The sequence below is a fragment of the Myotis daubentonii genome, chromosome 6, assembly GCF_963259705.1.
Source record: "Myotis daubentonii chromosome 6, mMyoDau2.1, whole genome shotgun sequence".
NCBI classification, from domain to species: Eukaryota; Metazoa; Chordata; class Mammalia; order Chiroptera; family Vespertilionidae; genus Myotis; species Myotis daubentonii.
The window spans coordinates 79,216,028-79,231,306 of NC_081845.1; positions in this window are offsets into that span (position 1 = coordinate 79,216,028).

The following is a 15,279-nucleotide window of genomic DNA, read 5'->3' on the forward strand; positions in this document are numbered from 1 at the left end:
TTCAAATCCTACCGTGCCTAATGGGGGCTGCACAGCGTCTGGTATTCTAGGTGAAATTATTTGTTAGATTTGTGAAAACACACATCAGAACCTCAGGCAAATGTACCAAAATAAACATCACAATTAATCCTAACCCATTGGTGTTATGATTTAGCACTTAGTGAGTTTTAACCAGCCAAGTACAGAAGAAGGAAGGGAAAAAAACAAGTGAGCAGGATATGCACTCTTCTTGCAACTCTGCTTTGTATTATGTCCTCAAGGTAAATAAAGCGAGGCTTTGTCTAAGCCGAGAGCAAGGGAATTTCAGAGAAAAGGCTCCACTTCCACGAAATGCAAAGCAGGGACATGAGCATGAGGAGCTGGCTGAGCTTTCCTGCTCCAGAGGGGACAGGGCTGGACGCTGTCTCTCCATGGACTTGTTTATACGCTTCCAGGCTCTAATTCGTGGCCCAAATGGGAATACAAAAAAAAAAAAATAAATAAAAAAAAAATCCAAGGGCGGGGCATAATACTCCTCAGACTTCCTCTCTGGACCTTATTTTCTCATCTGTAATAGGAAGGGTTTAGGGAAATAATCTCTGAAACCCCAACTGGCTTTGTGAGTCTGTGATTCTTGTGTCTGCAGGTCTGAGCTCTGGAATGTGAGCAGCTCCCCCCCCCGCCCCCCCCCATTGAGCCAGTACCAGCACCTTCCCTGAGCCCCAGCAAAAGCACATGGAGATCTTTGACATGAGGCCCACATGCAGATTTGGGGGTCACCAGGGCAAGTTCTAAAACCTGCCTCCACTCCTCCTAGCCATGTGTCCTTCTTCAGGGAATGTCCCTTTCCTAAGCCTCAGGTAGGTCCCTCACCCATAACAGAAAGAAATAATATCTATCTCAAAGTGCAGTGTGGATTGAAGAAGATAAAGAACCTAGAACAGTGCCTGGTACATAGTATGTAACCAATAAACGGTAGATATCCTATATAATAAAAGAATAATATGCAAATTGACCCTAACAGCAGAATGACTGGGAATGACTGGTCACTATGACACACACTGACCACCAGGGGGCAGACACTCAATGTAGGAGCTGCCCCCTGGTGGTCAGTGCACTCCCACAGGGGGAGCTTGGCTCAGTCACAAGCCAGGCTGACAACTGCCAGCATAGCGGTCGTGGCGGTAGCCTCTCCCGCCTCCTCAGCAGCACTAAGGATGTCCGACTGCAGCTTAGGCCTGCTCCCCGCTGGCAAGTGGACATCTCCCGAGGGCTCCCGGGCTGCCAGAGGGATGTCTGACTGCCAGCTTAGGCTCAATCCCCTGGGGAGTGGGCATAAGCCAGCAGGTGGACATCCCCTGAGGGGTCCCAGACTGCCAGAGGGCACAGGCCAGGCTGAGGGACCCCTAAGTGCACAAATTTTTGTGCACTGGGCCTCTAGTTTTATTAATAATTGCCTCTTTTACCACCCCCTGCCCTCACCCCAGAACCACTATAGGGTTGGTATTGCTTATTCACTCACTCCAGGGATCCTGAAATTTGAATTTCTCTTGTTTTGAATCTATATAATAAAAAAAAAGTGAGCTACACAGAGCCAGCTGCTGACCATCACAACCTCCCTTCTGAATAACGCTGGGATGCTTGCTCTGCTTCAGTTGAAGGCCTGCAAGGAGTGATGGGACGAGACAAAGTGCTTTGAATATTCTTGAGGAACGCTTTAGGTAGGACAAAGGCAGAAACTGAAGGTATTTTCAAAACTGGGTTCTTTTTCTTTAGTGAAAGACAATGAAGAAAAGAATCCAACTTTGAGAGGGTCATTGGAGATGGCTTACAACTCATGTTCAGTTCCTTTCTGGACTCATCTTGTTTGTCTACTCCACCTCATCCTCTCATATTTCCCCTAACTGTATGTACACAAATTGCTAATTGTTAACTGCCATGAATCGCCAATTGAGATTTCATTAATGAGAGAGATAAATGAAGTTCTCATTGACTACTTAAATGCTTATTTCCATACTTACAGATCTAGAAGAGGGCTTCTCAACCTCGGCACTATCGACATGTTGAGAAGGATGATTCTTTGTTGTAGGGACTTTTCTGTACATTTTAGGATGTTTAGCAGAATCTTTGGTCTCCACCCACCAAATACAAATAGCATATGCCCTGTCTCAACAACTAAAATGTCTCCAGATATTGTCAATTGTCCCCTGGGGTGGCAAAACCCACCCAGTTGAGAACCACTGATGTAGAGACTCCAGCTTCCCCTCCTCAAGCCATCTGGGAAGATAACTCCAGTGGAAGATAAGTAGTTGGCATTTTCTCAGAGGGTGAAGGGGTGTAATTAGTCTTGTGTTTACCCAACTTTCAAGTTATATGTATCCATTTGCTTGTCCCTCTGCTCTCTTTCAGCCCTGCTGTGGATATATATGTTGGGCTCTAATGTTACCTTGGGATTTAGAAACAGGAACTGGAGGATTGGTGTTTGTTTTTATTTGACAGTTTTTGAGATTCTGTGTCTATTGATCTTTGATGTTTTCCAGATGGAACACACAACAACAACAACATACAGCTCAGTTGTTGATTAAATATATATATAGCAGCTTCCAAGAAAAATCCAGAGAAAAAATAGGTGTGGTAGAAACCCAACCACAAAAGAACACCACTGCAACAGGAAGTAGTAACTCTGAGAGAGCATGACAGAGCTGGAGCCACAGAGGAGGAAATCGGAGACATACAAGGATGCCAGTCTCACAACAAAGCCCTGTACTTTCAGAGCTCTACGACGATAAATAGATTCAGTGTTGTCTTAAGGCGGGCACTTAAGCTTTATTATGAGTGAATATGTCACGAAAATAACAGAAAAGTGCTACAAATATGCAAAGAACATTATTACACAAAAGCCTCCATAACTAAAGGGGAGGGGTTGGGGGGAGAGATAAGTGGCCCAACCCCATGATCTGAGCAAGAGTCTGAAACTGGTTGAACTGGATTGGGGAGCTTGCTGGCACTCTGCATTTTCCAAATGCAGGCACTGTTCTGAACCGTACATAAGGATGTACATGTAATTGATATCGTGCAAAGATCCTTGATCACCAGGTAACTTTGCAGGATCCTTTGGCAGTTTGCCCTAGCCTCTTCAGGTGTGTGTTACATGTCAGCTATAGAGATATTACTGACAATTTCTTTTTTTTCTGTTTGTGTGCTATGCACTGGAATAGCATATGCACAGTTGTCCTTACTACCTCACATTTTTCTTAAGAACCAGACTCTGATGAGCCTGAAAAATAGTATGTTCAGGAATTTATGCCTTTCGACTCTCCCGCTTTGCCTGTGCTAGAGGTGTGGGAAAAGACGGATGGAAATAGGGTGGAAGAAAGAGGGGTGGAGGAGACAAAAAGATGGGTAGAGTCAAATATTTTCTACCCACTTGTTGAAAGATCCTTGCCAGCTTCCCTCCCTTCTCATGGGCCTGTAATTTACTGCTTACAAGAGGGGGAGGTATGTTCAGCATTTCACAATCAATTAAAGGGCAAGCCATTGGTTCCCCCGTAAGACTTGCCTTCTGTCAGAGCTTTTCTGGGATTTGGAGCTAATGGATCAGCCATTCCTCTCCAAAGTCTTGTCCTTGTTCTCTGTAAGAAATCTAGAAATACCCATTTCCCAACGTTTTCCTCACTCAAAACACCACCAATAGTAGTAGTAGTATGTGCATTTTGCTGCTCACTAATAAAGAATAATACAATCTCTCTCTCTCTCTCTCTCTCTCTCTCTCTCTCTCTCTCTCTCTCTCAGAAAAAGAAGCCATGTTGAATCTGCAAAGGATAGTTGGTGGTCTCTCTGTGCAGAGAAGACTCTATTGGTATTTTCAGGAAAGTACAAGTTAGAGTCATAGCCAGACTCATCTTCTTCACAAATCAAAAGGCATCTCAAGAATTTACAAAATCCTTTTCTTCTCTCATGATAGTTTTAACCACCATAAAAGGAAGTTGTGCTTGGGATTTCAATTAGACAAGATGTTCAATCCCAAACTTCCTTTCCATTGAAATGGATAGAAGTGATGTGCCCTTAATTGATACAGCAGCTCCAGGAATTGTGTGGATAGTTTTGGAGTGATCTGCAAAGCAGAATAATATCAATGATCTTTCAAAGTTGCTTTGCGGATCAAATGTGATAGTCTATGAAAGCATTTTGAGAATAAAAAGTGGTATGTAAGTGTAAGATGTTATTAACAATAATAGCTATTTGATTAAATAGCAGCTCAGTGTCTCGTACATCATTTCGGCAGATCATGGAGGGGGCATGAAAGTAAGTTGGATGATGTTCTAAAGTGTGTGTTCTCCCATTATTACCTGTCAACCTTGTTAAAGGACTTGGCGATATGTTAATTGCATTCTGCATTTAAGGAGCCTTCACCACTATGATCACCATCAAATACTTGAGGTTACTTGTGGCCCTGGGCTGTTTTTGTCACGTGAGCAAAGGAATCCACTGAAGAGGATGCATGGTATGTGTAATGATCACAAACCCTGCCCTGCATTCACATCTTAGTTTTAACTTTTGCTTGCCTTGTAACATTTTTTCAATTGACATTTTTTTATAAATACCATCCCAGTCCCTAAGGAACTTAATATTGAAGATAGATCACTAGTACATGAACATAAATAGTTCAAGTGCAAATATTAAAGCAACAAGTAAATAGACACTTTTTTAACAGACAGATCACATGCTTAAAACACATGGGGACTGGACCAAGGCTAATGTGTGGGAAGGGGAAGAAGAATATAGAAATGGAAAACTGCTCTTTATTTCAATTCCCAGTGATTTATTTTTGGAAACATTCTCAGGCACATTTCTTTTTTGACTGTAAGGACAGAATCTGTGCATTTCTCTGGCAATATCTCTTTTCCAAGAGAATATTTCAAACTTTCAGAGACTAAATGCACAACTACCATATTTTACTTGTCAAGGGAAAACAAAAAAGAAGGGACTCCTTTCTGATTATACTACTTTATGTTATTACCCTAGCCGTGGTCGGCAAACTCATTAGTCAACAGAGCCAAATATCAACAGTACAACGATTGAAATTTCTTTTGAGAGCCAAACTTTTTAAACTTGAACTATATAGGTAGGTACATTGTTATTAACTTAATTAGGGTACTCCTAAGGCTTAGGAAGAGCCCCACTCAAGGGGCCAAAGAGCTGCATGTGGCTTGCGAGCCAGTTTGCCGGCCACGGCCCTAGACAATAAGATATTTATAAGGAATAAATATCTAAACATATTATTTCACTCATATGTGGAATTTAATGAACAAACTGAACTACCAAATAATATAAAGACAGCAGGCAGACAGCTCTGGTGGGGTGGGGGTGGTTTGGAGGGTAGGGAGAGAGATTGAGTAAAAAAGAAACAAAGGAGAGAGAACTCGTTGACATGGACAGTAGTGTGGTGATTTGGAGGGTGGGGAGGGTGTGGGTGGATCTGTAAGAGGGCATAGTGGGGATAAATGGTGATTGGAAAAAATAAACAAATAAACAAACTACTTAATTAACCACCTAATATATTTAATACTTGTCCCAGGCATTATGAACATGATATAAATCCTCCCTTTTAAATAGTAATTTGTATTTAAAAAGTGACTAAAGCAATGATTTTAGTATAAAATCATTTAGCTTTAAAAAGAGAAGGGACACTGTTTTTACGTGAAATCCGTAGTAGATGACACTTGAGGCAATCCCCGTTCCAAAGAATTTTATGCATATTACAATAATTTGGCAGACTTAAAAGCTAAAGGAGTGGCTTTTAAAATAGTGATTATCTTGTCCTCTATTTTATAAAATGTTGGTGCTTTTCCCATGTTTTTTGTGTAAATAATTTATAATAAAGAAAGCACTTTTCAAATTTAAAAAATGGTAACCTGTCCTAAATTACAGCTAGTCAACACAAAGTCTACATAATAGTAGAGGAAAATCTGCTAATTTACAGCCGATTCATTAAAATGCTAAATATTGATAATACATTGTTGTTCTGCCTTCACTTAGTGCTGGTTGAATTGTGAACCTCAACAAGGCTCAAGTTCAACCCCACACAAAAAGGACAACACAGACTGTTTCCTGCTCCCAGGGGGCTCAGAAACCATTTTATAAAATAGTAATGTGGGCAAAAATTTACAGACAAATGGAAAAAAATGAAATCATCATCTTTTTAAAAACAATATATTTTTATGGATTTCATAGAGCACGGGAGAGGGAGAGCGATGGAAACTTCAATGATGAGAGAGAATCATTGATCGGCTGCCTCCTGCTTGGGATCGAGCCCACAACCTGGGCATGTGCCCTGACTGGGAATTGAATAATTACCTCCTGGTTCATAGGTCAATACTTATCCATTTAGCCATACCGGCCAGGCAAAATCAACATCTTTACAGGCAATATTCTGCACTGTGAACTTTCCCCATCTGTAAATATTTTGAGAGAGAAGGAAGCAAAACACTGCACATAATAGGCATTCAGTTAATATTTCCTAATTAAAATTTTAAATTATTCATGATATTTATGCATCAAAGACACATTCCTGAAACTCTCAAACAGACCCACATTTTGATAAAAACTTGTATAAGGGCTTGCAGGTGTTGAGAATCAACCTAATAATCAGAAGGTCATGGTTTGATTCCCGGTCAGGTTATATGCCCCGGTTTCGGGCTCAATCCCTATGTGGGGTGTGCAGGAGGCAGCCGATCAATGATCCTCTCTCATCATTGATGTTTCTATCTCTCTCTCCCTCTGCCTTCCTCTCAGAAATCAATAAATATATATATTTTAATTTAAAAGAACTTATACAAGGAATCTTCAAATAGTCAAAGCCAAAGACCCCAGAGTCAGTCTTCTAAGTGCCTTTAAAACATCTCCACATACTTGCAGGAGGGTTGTATGCCTGTAAGTGCTCCCCTCATAGAAATTCAGAAAGCACCACCACTGCTCTGTAGAGAAAGGGAAATGACAATAAGATTAAAAGCAGGGTGTGCTGATCATTACAGCCCGAGAAAAACTTTAGCTCTCCCCCAACCTAACAAATATCAGAAACCGATGGCACTTCCTTTGCTGTTTGTTCTTGGATGCAGAATTCTTCATTAAAGTTGAGGGATTAAATATAGCACTTCAGCTAATTAATTATAGTTTGATCATTTTGACACCTCCAAATGACTCAGCCACATACCTTGAAGCTTTGTCAACTCAATTGCATCTTTATTTTTGTTGCCTTTAACCAACAATGAAGACGAATGCCACTTTTTCTAGTTTTCAATCACCTCTACAGAAGTGCTCCCCTGGCAATGTGCAAGGACAGACCTAATTAATCCCTCATCTGCCCTCCGTGGTGTCTATACATCACACTGGCAGTTGGAACTGCTGCTTGTTTTAAGGCTATTGCTGGAATGAAAAGCTCATCTGTTTTTCAATAATTTTACCACAGGTGGTAATTTGTAATTAGAGAGAGTGGAATCCAAATTTTGTGTGCATGTGCATGCGTGTGTGCACACGTGCATGCGCCTGCATGTGCTTTGTCATTCACAGTGGGCACTTATCTTAGAAGAGGGAGAAGGAATGAAAAGAAATAGCACAGCCGGGGAAAAGCATTACATTTTGTACCAAGCCAAATACCAAGACTTTACAAGAATCGGTATTCTGGGGGGTTAATTTCCTCTATCTACTTCTTTCAATAATTGAGAAAACTGAGGCTCTATAATAAGAAACTTGATCTTATATTTTTTTTACACTGTACCTGGACAAATGTCTCATAATATCAGTATAATTTAATATACTTCATATTTCTCAAAGTATTTTATATATATATCTATTATGTGCTCACGCCACAGCAGAGCCAGGACTAAGACTTGTGTCCTAGACCATCTCTCCATGGGTAATCTCTTCCATCCATTTCCCCAAGGTCAAATATATATTGCCAACACAGAGCCTGTCTCTAGAGGCCCAGTGCACAAAAATTTGTGCACTCGGGGGGGAGGGGGGCCCCTCAGCCCGGCCTGTGCCCTCTCGCAGTCTGGGACCCCTCGGGAGATAGCGACCTGCTGGCTTAGGCCTGCTCCTGGGTGGCAGAGGGCAGGCCCAATCCCTAGGTGCAGCCCCTGGTTGGGCTCAGAGCAGGGCCAATTGGGGAGTTGGGGCGCTGCCCCCTGTCATGCACAGAGCAGGGCCCATCACGGGGGTTGGGGCTCTGTACCATGTCACGCACAGAGCAGGGCCAATCAGGGGAGTTGGGGATCTCCCCCCTGTCACTCACAGAGTAGGGCCAATAGGGGAGTTGGGGCACCGGCCCCTGTCACACACAGAACATGGCGGATCAGGGGGTTGGGGCGCCCCCACTATCACACCCAGGGCAGGGCCAATATGGAGGTTATGGCTCTACCCCATCACACACAGAGCAGGGCCCATGGGGTGGGGGTTGGGGCACCGCCCTCTATCATCCACAGAGCAGGGCCGATCAGGGGGTTGGGGTGCCACCACTCTTATACGCAGGGCAGGGCTGATGGGAAAGATATGGCTCTACCCCGTCACACACAGAGCAGAGCTGATCAGGGGGTTGAGGCGCCGCACCCTGTCACACACAAAGCCACAGGGCGATCAGGGGGTTTGGGCGCTGCCCCCTGTCACACTGATCCCGGTCCCTGGAGGCCTCTTGGCTCTGCTGATCCCAGTGCTGGGAGGCATATTACCCTTTTAATATATAGGATAGAGGCCTGGTGCACAGGTGGGGCCGGCTGGTTTGCCCTGAAGGGTGTCCTGGATCAGGGTGGGGGTCCCCATTGGGGTGCCTGGCCAGCCTGGGTGAGGGGATGATGGCTGTTTTCAGGCTGGCAGGTGACTGAAGCTCCCAACCGCTCTTTTTTTTCTTTTTTTTTTATTCTGGGCCAGCTTTAGCTTTGAGGCTTGGCTCCAGCTCTTAGGCCTCTGCTGCTGAAAGCAGGTTTCAGGCCTTTGTTTACCTTCTGTATTTGAAACAATGTTGCGATCCTGCTGGCTGAAGCCCGGCGGACTAAAGCAGGTTTTGGGGTTTTGTTTAGCTTCTATATTTGTAACATAGTTGCTTAGAGTTGCAGCTCAGAGGCCAGCAGCGGCAGGCGGGGAACGTTGGAGTCCTCCGTCACTGAAGCAAGCAAGCCTCATGTTCGCTTCCAGCTGCCTGGCTGCTGGCCGCCATCTTGGCTGGCAGTTAATTTGCATATTGCCCTGATTATCCAATGGGAAGGGTAGCGGTCCTATGCTAATTACCATGTTTCTCTTTTATTAGATCGGAGATATATATAGATATATATATCCCTCCCTCACAGCCACACGATGGCTTGCCTTGGCCCTCACAGCCCCAGCTTTGTCTGGACAGTTGTCCAGAAGGACATCAGGAAGGTCATTTGGCTGTCCAGTCTAATTAGCATATTATGCTTTTAATATACCTATATTCATATTTATATAAATCTTGCTGAATAGGAGCTATGGGAATAGAAAGAATGGAGCTAAAAAGAAACATTTCCAAGCAGAGGACTGAGAGGGCACATGCCAACTCCAAAGAAGGAAATGAAGGCTGAAATACAGAGAGGATACGGGGAGAATGTATATATGCTGTGTAGAAGGGTGGTCCTCTTGTTCACATTTCTACTCAGAGGTCTTAAAAACACTCTAACCTCAATATTTCCAAAGCCAAACTCATCATGTTTACCAAAGAGTCTCACATCTGGTTCCACTCTAATATTTTCTAGCATGATGAAGCATGTCCCCATTCATCATCATTCAAGGTGGATGTCTAGTACTCATCCTGAGCATCTTTCTTACCTGTGATCAACATAGTTCTCCATTCCACTCAGTCTCTCCACATAAACCATCTCCACTCTAGTCCATGCTACTGCTGTCTCTTGTCCTATTGCCCCAATATCCTTCTTGGTCTTGGTGGTCCTACTCTGCTCACCCACTCTAGTCTGTTCTTCCATAATCTATTCAGGACAATCTTTCAAAAATATATAAATTTGACAATTTCACCAACCCACAAAAATTCTGCAATGACTTTCCCATTGCTCTTCAATTAATTTTAGATGAATGTCTCTTAAACTTTTGTGTATATACAAATCACCTGGAAATCTTTTAAAAATGTAGCTTTTAATATGGTATGTCAGGCTAGGCCTGAGACTCTGCATTTATAACAAGCTCCTGGTCAATGCTGGTTGTGTGCAGAAGACACTCTGAGCAGCAAGGAGCTATATGATCCTTACTGCTCTGGTCAACCACCCTCAAGTGTCCCTCCTTTGTCACTGACTATATTCTATCCGGGTGGTCAGTGCACATCATAGTCTCCTTTTCATTTCTAGACGTTAGCATTCAACTCCAGTCTTTGAATATAGTTTTTCCTCTAGCCCAGGGGTGGGCAAACTTTTTGACTCAAGGGCCACAATGGGTTCTTAAACTGGACCGGAGGGCCGGAACAAAAGCATGGATGGAGTGTTTGTGTGAACTAATATAAATTCAAAGTAAACATCATTACATAAAAGGGTACGGTCTTTTTTTTTTTTTTTTCTTAGTTTTATTCATTTCAAACGGGCCGGATCGGGCCCGCGGGCCATAGTTTGCCCACGGCTGCTCTAGCCAGAGTTTTTCTTCTCTGTCCCCATTTTCCCACATGCCCAAGTCCCATATAGCTGGTCCATTCACATTCATTTCTTAGAGCTAGCTTTCAGATCCACTCTGACACCTACCTGAATTTTCCTTCACAGAACTTAACACAGTTCGTATTCACATTTTTGTCTTATTATCTGCTTATTACTAGAGGCCAAGTGCACAAAATTCATGCACTCGGGAGGGGGGGGCGGGTCCCTCAGCTGGGCCTGCACCCTCTCACAGTCTGGGATCCCTCAGGGAATGTCCAACTGACGGCTTAAGCCCGCTTCTCACGGGGAGCAGGTCTAACCTAAGCACTGCTGCGGAGGCAGGAGAGGCTCCCACCACTGCCACTGCGCTCGCCAGCCATGAGCCCGGCTCTGGCTGAGCGGCACTCCCCCTGTGGGCATGCAGTGACCACCAGGGGGCAGCTCCTGCATTGAACATCTGCCCCCTGGTGGTCAGTGCATGTCATAGCGACCAGTCATTCTGCCATTTGGTCGATTTGTATATTAGCCTTTTATTATATAAGACTAGAGGCCTGGTGCATGAAATTCGTGCATGGGGGCGGGTGTCCCCTCAGCCCAGCCTGCACCCTCTTCAATCCAGGACATCCCTCTCACAATCCTGGACCACTGGCTCCTAACCGCTCACCTGCCAGCCTGCCCGATTGCCCCTAATGGCCCCCCCTGCCAGCCTGATCACCCCTAACCACCTCCACCTGCCAGCCTGATTGCCTCCAACTGCCCCTCCCACCAGCCTGGTTGCCCCCAACTCCCCCCCACACACACACAGGCCTGGTCGCCCCACACAGCCTGCCATTCAGTCATTTGGTTGCCCCTCACTAACCCCCCTGCCGGCCGGGTCGCCCCAGGCTGCCTGCTGCTCAGTCGTTTGGTCACCACTCACTAACCCCCTGCCTGCTGGGTCACCCCACACTGCCTGCTGCTTGGTCATTTGGTCATCCCTCACTAACACCCCTGCCAGCCTGGTTGCCCCACGCAGCCTGTTTGGTTATCCGTCTGGTTGCGATGATCGCTTTGGCTTTTATATAGATAGATAGAGGCCCAGTGCATGGGTGGGGGCTGGCTGGCCTGCCCTGATGGGGGCCCCTGGATCGGAGTGAGGGGCCCCATTGGGCGATGGGGTCGGCAGGGATGAGGGGCCGCAGTCATTTTGGTCGTACTGGTCATTCTGGTTGTTCTGCCTCTTTGATCCCTGGGCTTTTATTATATAGATATTTCCTTATTAGTCTCTAGACTCCATGAAGGCTGAACTTACGAGTAAAAACCAAGAATTGTACTATCAGGGGTCCAACTACATTTATGGATCCCTCTACTCACCCCTCAGACAGAGCTGGATACTAGAACATGACATTATTTTATTACTGGATGAAGTGAGAGGTGATACCAGATGCCTGGATACAGGCCAAAGATGGCAAGTCAATGAATTTTCTGCAGTAGCAGTCAAAAGATAGGGAGCAGACATGAGGCACCAGAGGCCAAAGATGAGCCACATGTCACTGGTCTGTTTTGCTTAGCATTAAATCCACATCTTGCCTAATGCTTGGCACATATAGGAGTTTAATAAATGTTCTTTGAATGAATAAATAAGTACATATAAAAAAATTAAATGCTTATCTCTATCTGATAGCTCTTCTAAACCAATACAATGTAGCCATAGTGTGAGTCACAAATGCAAGGGACATGGGTAATTTCAGATTTTCTGGAAGTATTAAAAATGTAAAAAGTAACAATGACGTTAATGCTAGTAATATATTGTGTTTAACCCAAAATACTATTATTTTAGCATGTAATCCATATTTTGCCATCTTCTTTTCAAACCAAGTCTTAAAAATTCAGTGTGTATTATATGCCTATACCACACCTCAGTTTAGATTAGTCACAATTTCAAGTGCTCAGTAGGAACATAGCGGTTACTGGCTATCATACTGGGCTGCATAGCTCTAAACAATTTGGCCTCACTCTACATTTCTCAAATGAATATATGACCTGACTATACTGTGAAATGAACATCTAGAACAGGGAAGAGCCAATAGCTGCAAACCTGTTACAGCCCTCACCCCGTCCCCTTTACAACGGAGTCATCTCTTTACCCACTGCTGTGTGCTGTGTGCCAAGTTCTTCTCAGTGGAAAGCCTGAGTATGAACAACTCTCACTGCTGAGAAGGAAAAATAGAACTGGAAATAGAGTCTAAGTGCTTTTATTTCTGTACCAATATGCCTGAAGGGTAGAAACAGTTTTTAAAACATCTTGTACTTGGTTTGGAATCTTGAAGAAGGTGATTGAAGGATTTTTGGTTTTACATCATTTGCATGCTCCTAATGAGCCCCTGACAATTCCAGGTAATGTATGCAGCCTGTATATATTTACATGCATTAGCACTGGCTGGTGACAAGGAACAACTCCTTAATAAAGCACTCAAGACAAATTCTCTGTGACTACTGGGAAAGCCATTCATAAACACGTGTGTAATTTTGAAATTAATCAAATGCATTCCTTGATCTGTGCTGCACAGTGTGAATAATATCACACAAGTTGTGTGCTGAACATTGTATATTTTTATTTCTAACTCTAGGGATCTTAATTTCACATACAAGCTTTTTAAATGTAGATTTTACAGACACTTGAAAAATAGGCTGCTAATGAAATATAGCAGGTGTTTTTGTGAGGCCTGTTACAACTTCCTTAATGCCAACAATATAAGCCAAATGTCCTCTCGGCCCCATCCCCTAAATTCCTACGGAAGGTCACTTTCACGGTTTGTCCACTGGTGTGCGGATCAACATTTCCATCATCCATGAGACAGAATCTGAGCAGCTTCCCCCAACATGAGCTGCCCTCAGTCTCTAGGCAATTAAGGGGAAGGGAGTGGGAGAGAAGAGAAACCCTACTTGCAGTTCTTTTGGAAGCCTTCATTGACACCATCTTGCTTTGGATTGTTGAGGTTTGAATGCCCATTTTAACTGCTCACCCAATGGGCTGGGCCCAAATTAGGACTCTGATATCAATAATCTGCTTGCTAGCACCATTACTTTTTCTCACTTGCTCTTTCTCTTAGTTTCTCTGCTGCCACTATAGGGAGTCCCTTGCCATCTTTTGGATACCTCAGAGACCCCAATGTGTATTATTTCTTTGGTCAAAGGGAAGCCATGCCCTATTCTAGAACTCAGCTCTTTCAGAAGAGATACAACAAAAGTACCAAGGACCCTCATTATCAGTCCTTTCAATTTGTTCTACTACATAGTCTTAGCAGGGTTTATATTTCCTTTAAAAAGGGGCTGTATAAGAGAGGGTCAGATGTAGACCCTTTCTGTATGTATCCCAAACCAATTGTCTGTCCCCACTCTCTGGTTCTGCTACTAAATCTAACCTACTTTGTAGCCACATGCTGCAAAAGAGAGAATATTTTTAATCTTAATTTCTCCATTACCCAACTGCACTCAGAAGTCAATCAAGCTCTCCCTCCGCTCTAACATGGGCTGATATGTTCATACATTTAAACTTCAGTGGTGGAAAAGATTCAAGTGTTTGTTCGTAGAGCTCATTGGCCCTTGGTTAGACATTTGTTGAAGTGTCTCTGAACATTGTGTGAGAGGTAAGGAGTTCGTGTCTGCCCAGAGAACACGAAGGACTGCCAGGGGGTGTCAGCCCTCTCAATGCAGAGAAACCCTGTTAGATCACATGCACCAACTCTGAGTGTGGTGGGTGGGGCCTTGGAGTTCATAAAGCTTAAATAATCAGCCTCTACATTTCCAGTTTTATATTATTATTATGGAAATTTTAAATTTCCATAGTATACATAAGATGGAAATGTAATTTGTGTATGTGTCACAATAGCTGTAATTTTGTAAGTCAATTTTTTGTTTGCATAGTGTGTCAAAATGTGCAAGTTCTAGAATGGCATAGCAAGTGATTGTCTGGTGGAGAAAGGAGCAAGCATTAGAAGGATGAGAGTCTTAATGTATGTGATCATTAAGCTAAGTAACAAGACATTGATCTATTCTTTGAAAACTTAACTACTTCCTTAGCAGCTAATAAGTATTTGTACTGCACCTCCTCTTTGAATTCAGGATTTATTAGGCTAACCTTTTGAGATGGTGAATAAATTCTTACAGAGATCATGATATTCAATGTGTTTTTCCTGAAGAAAACGAGTAAACAGTGTGTGTTACCAATAGAATCACATAGACCCATTCACTTTCATGGTCATTTTAGAGATGCTTCCCATGTGGAAATTAGCAAGGAAAAAATACAATAAAATTTCCAACTTTCTATTCCAAGGGCATTTTAGTTTATTAATATATCACCTTTGTGGCTGCTATTTGCCTAATTAATTTTCCAAGAATTAGGCAGGTGAATGGTTAATTCACATGAACTCAAGATATTCTCTAAGGGGTATATGGGTTTTACTATGTCAGTGGAGATTCTGTGGACTTCATGCGATCTGCCTATTGAACCAGTAGCTATACCAATATTAAACTGTAAACTTTTATTCTCTACTATCTCAGATATGATAAAGTGTTACCGTCCCTCCCACTGTGGTTCTCTGCATTCTGAAAACCTTGGTAGGTATCAACACTTGCTTCATTGATAACAGAGTATTGTTAAGCTCTGGGATTTGAT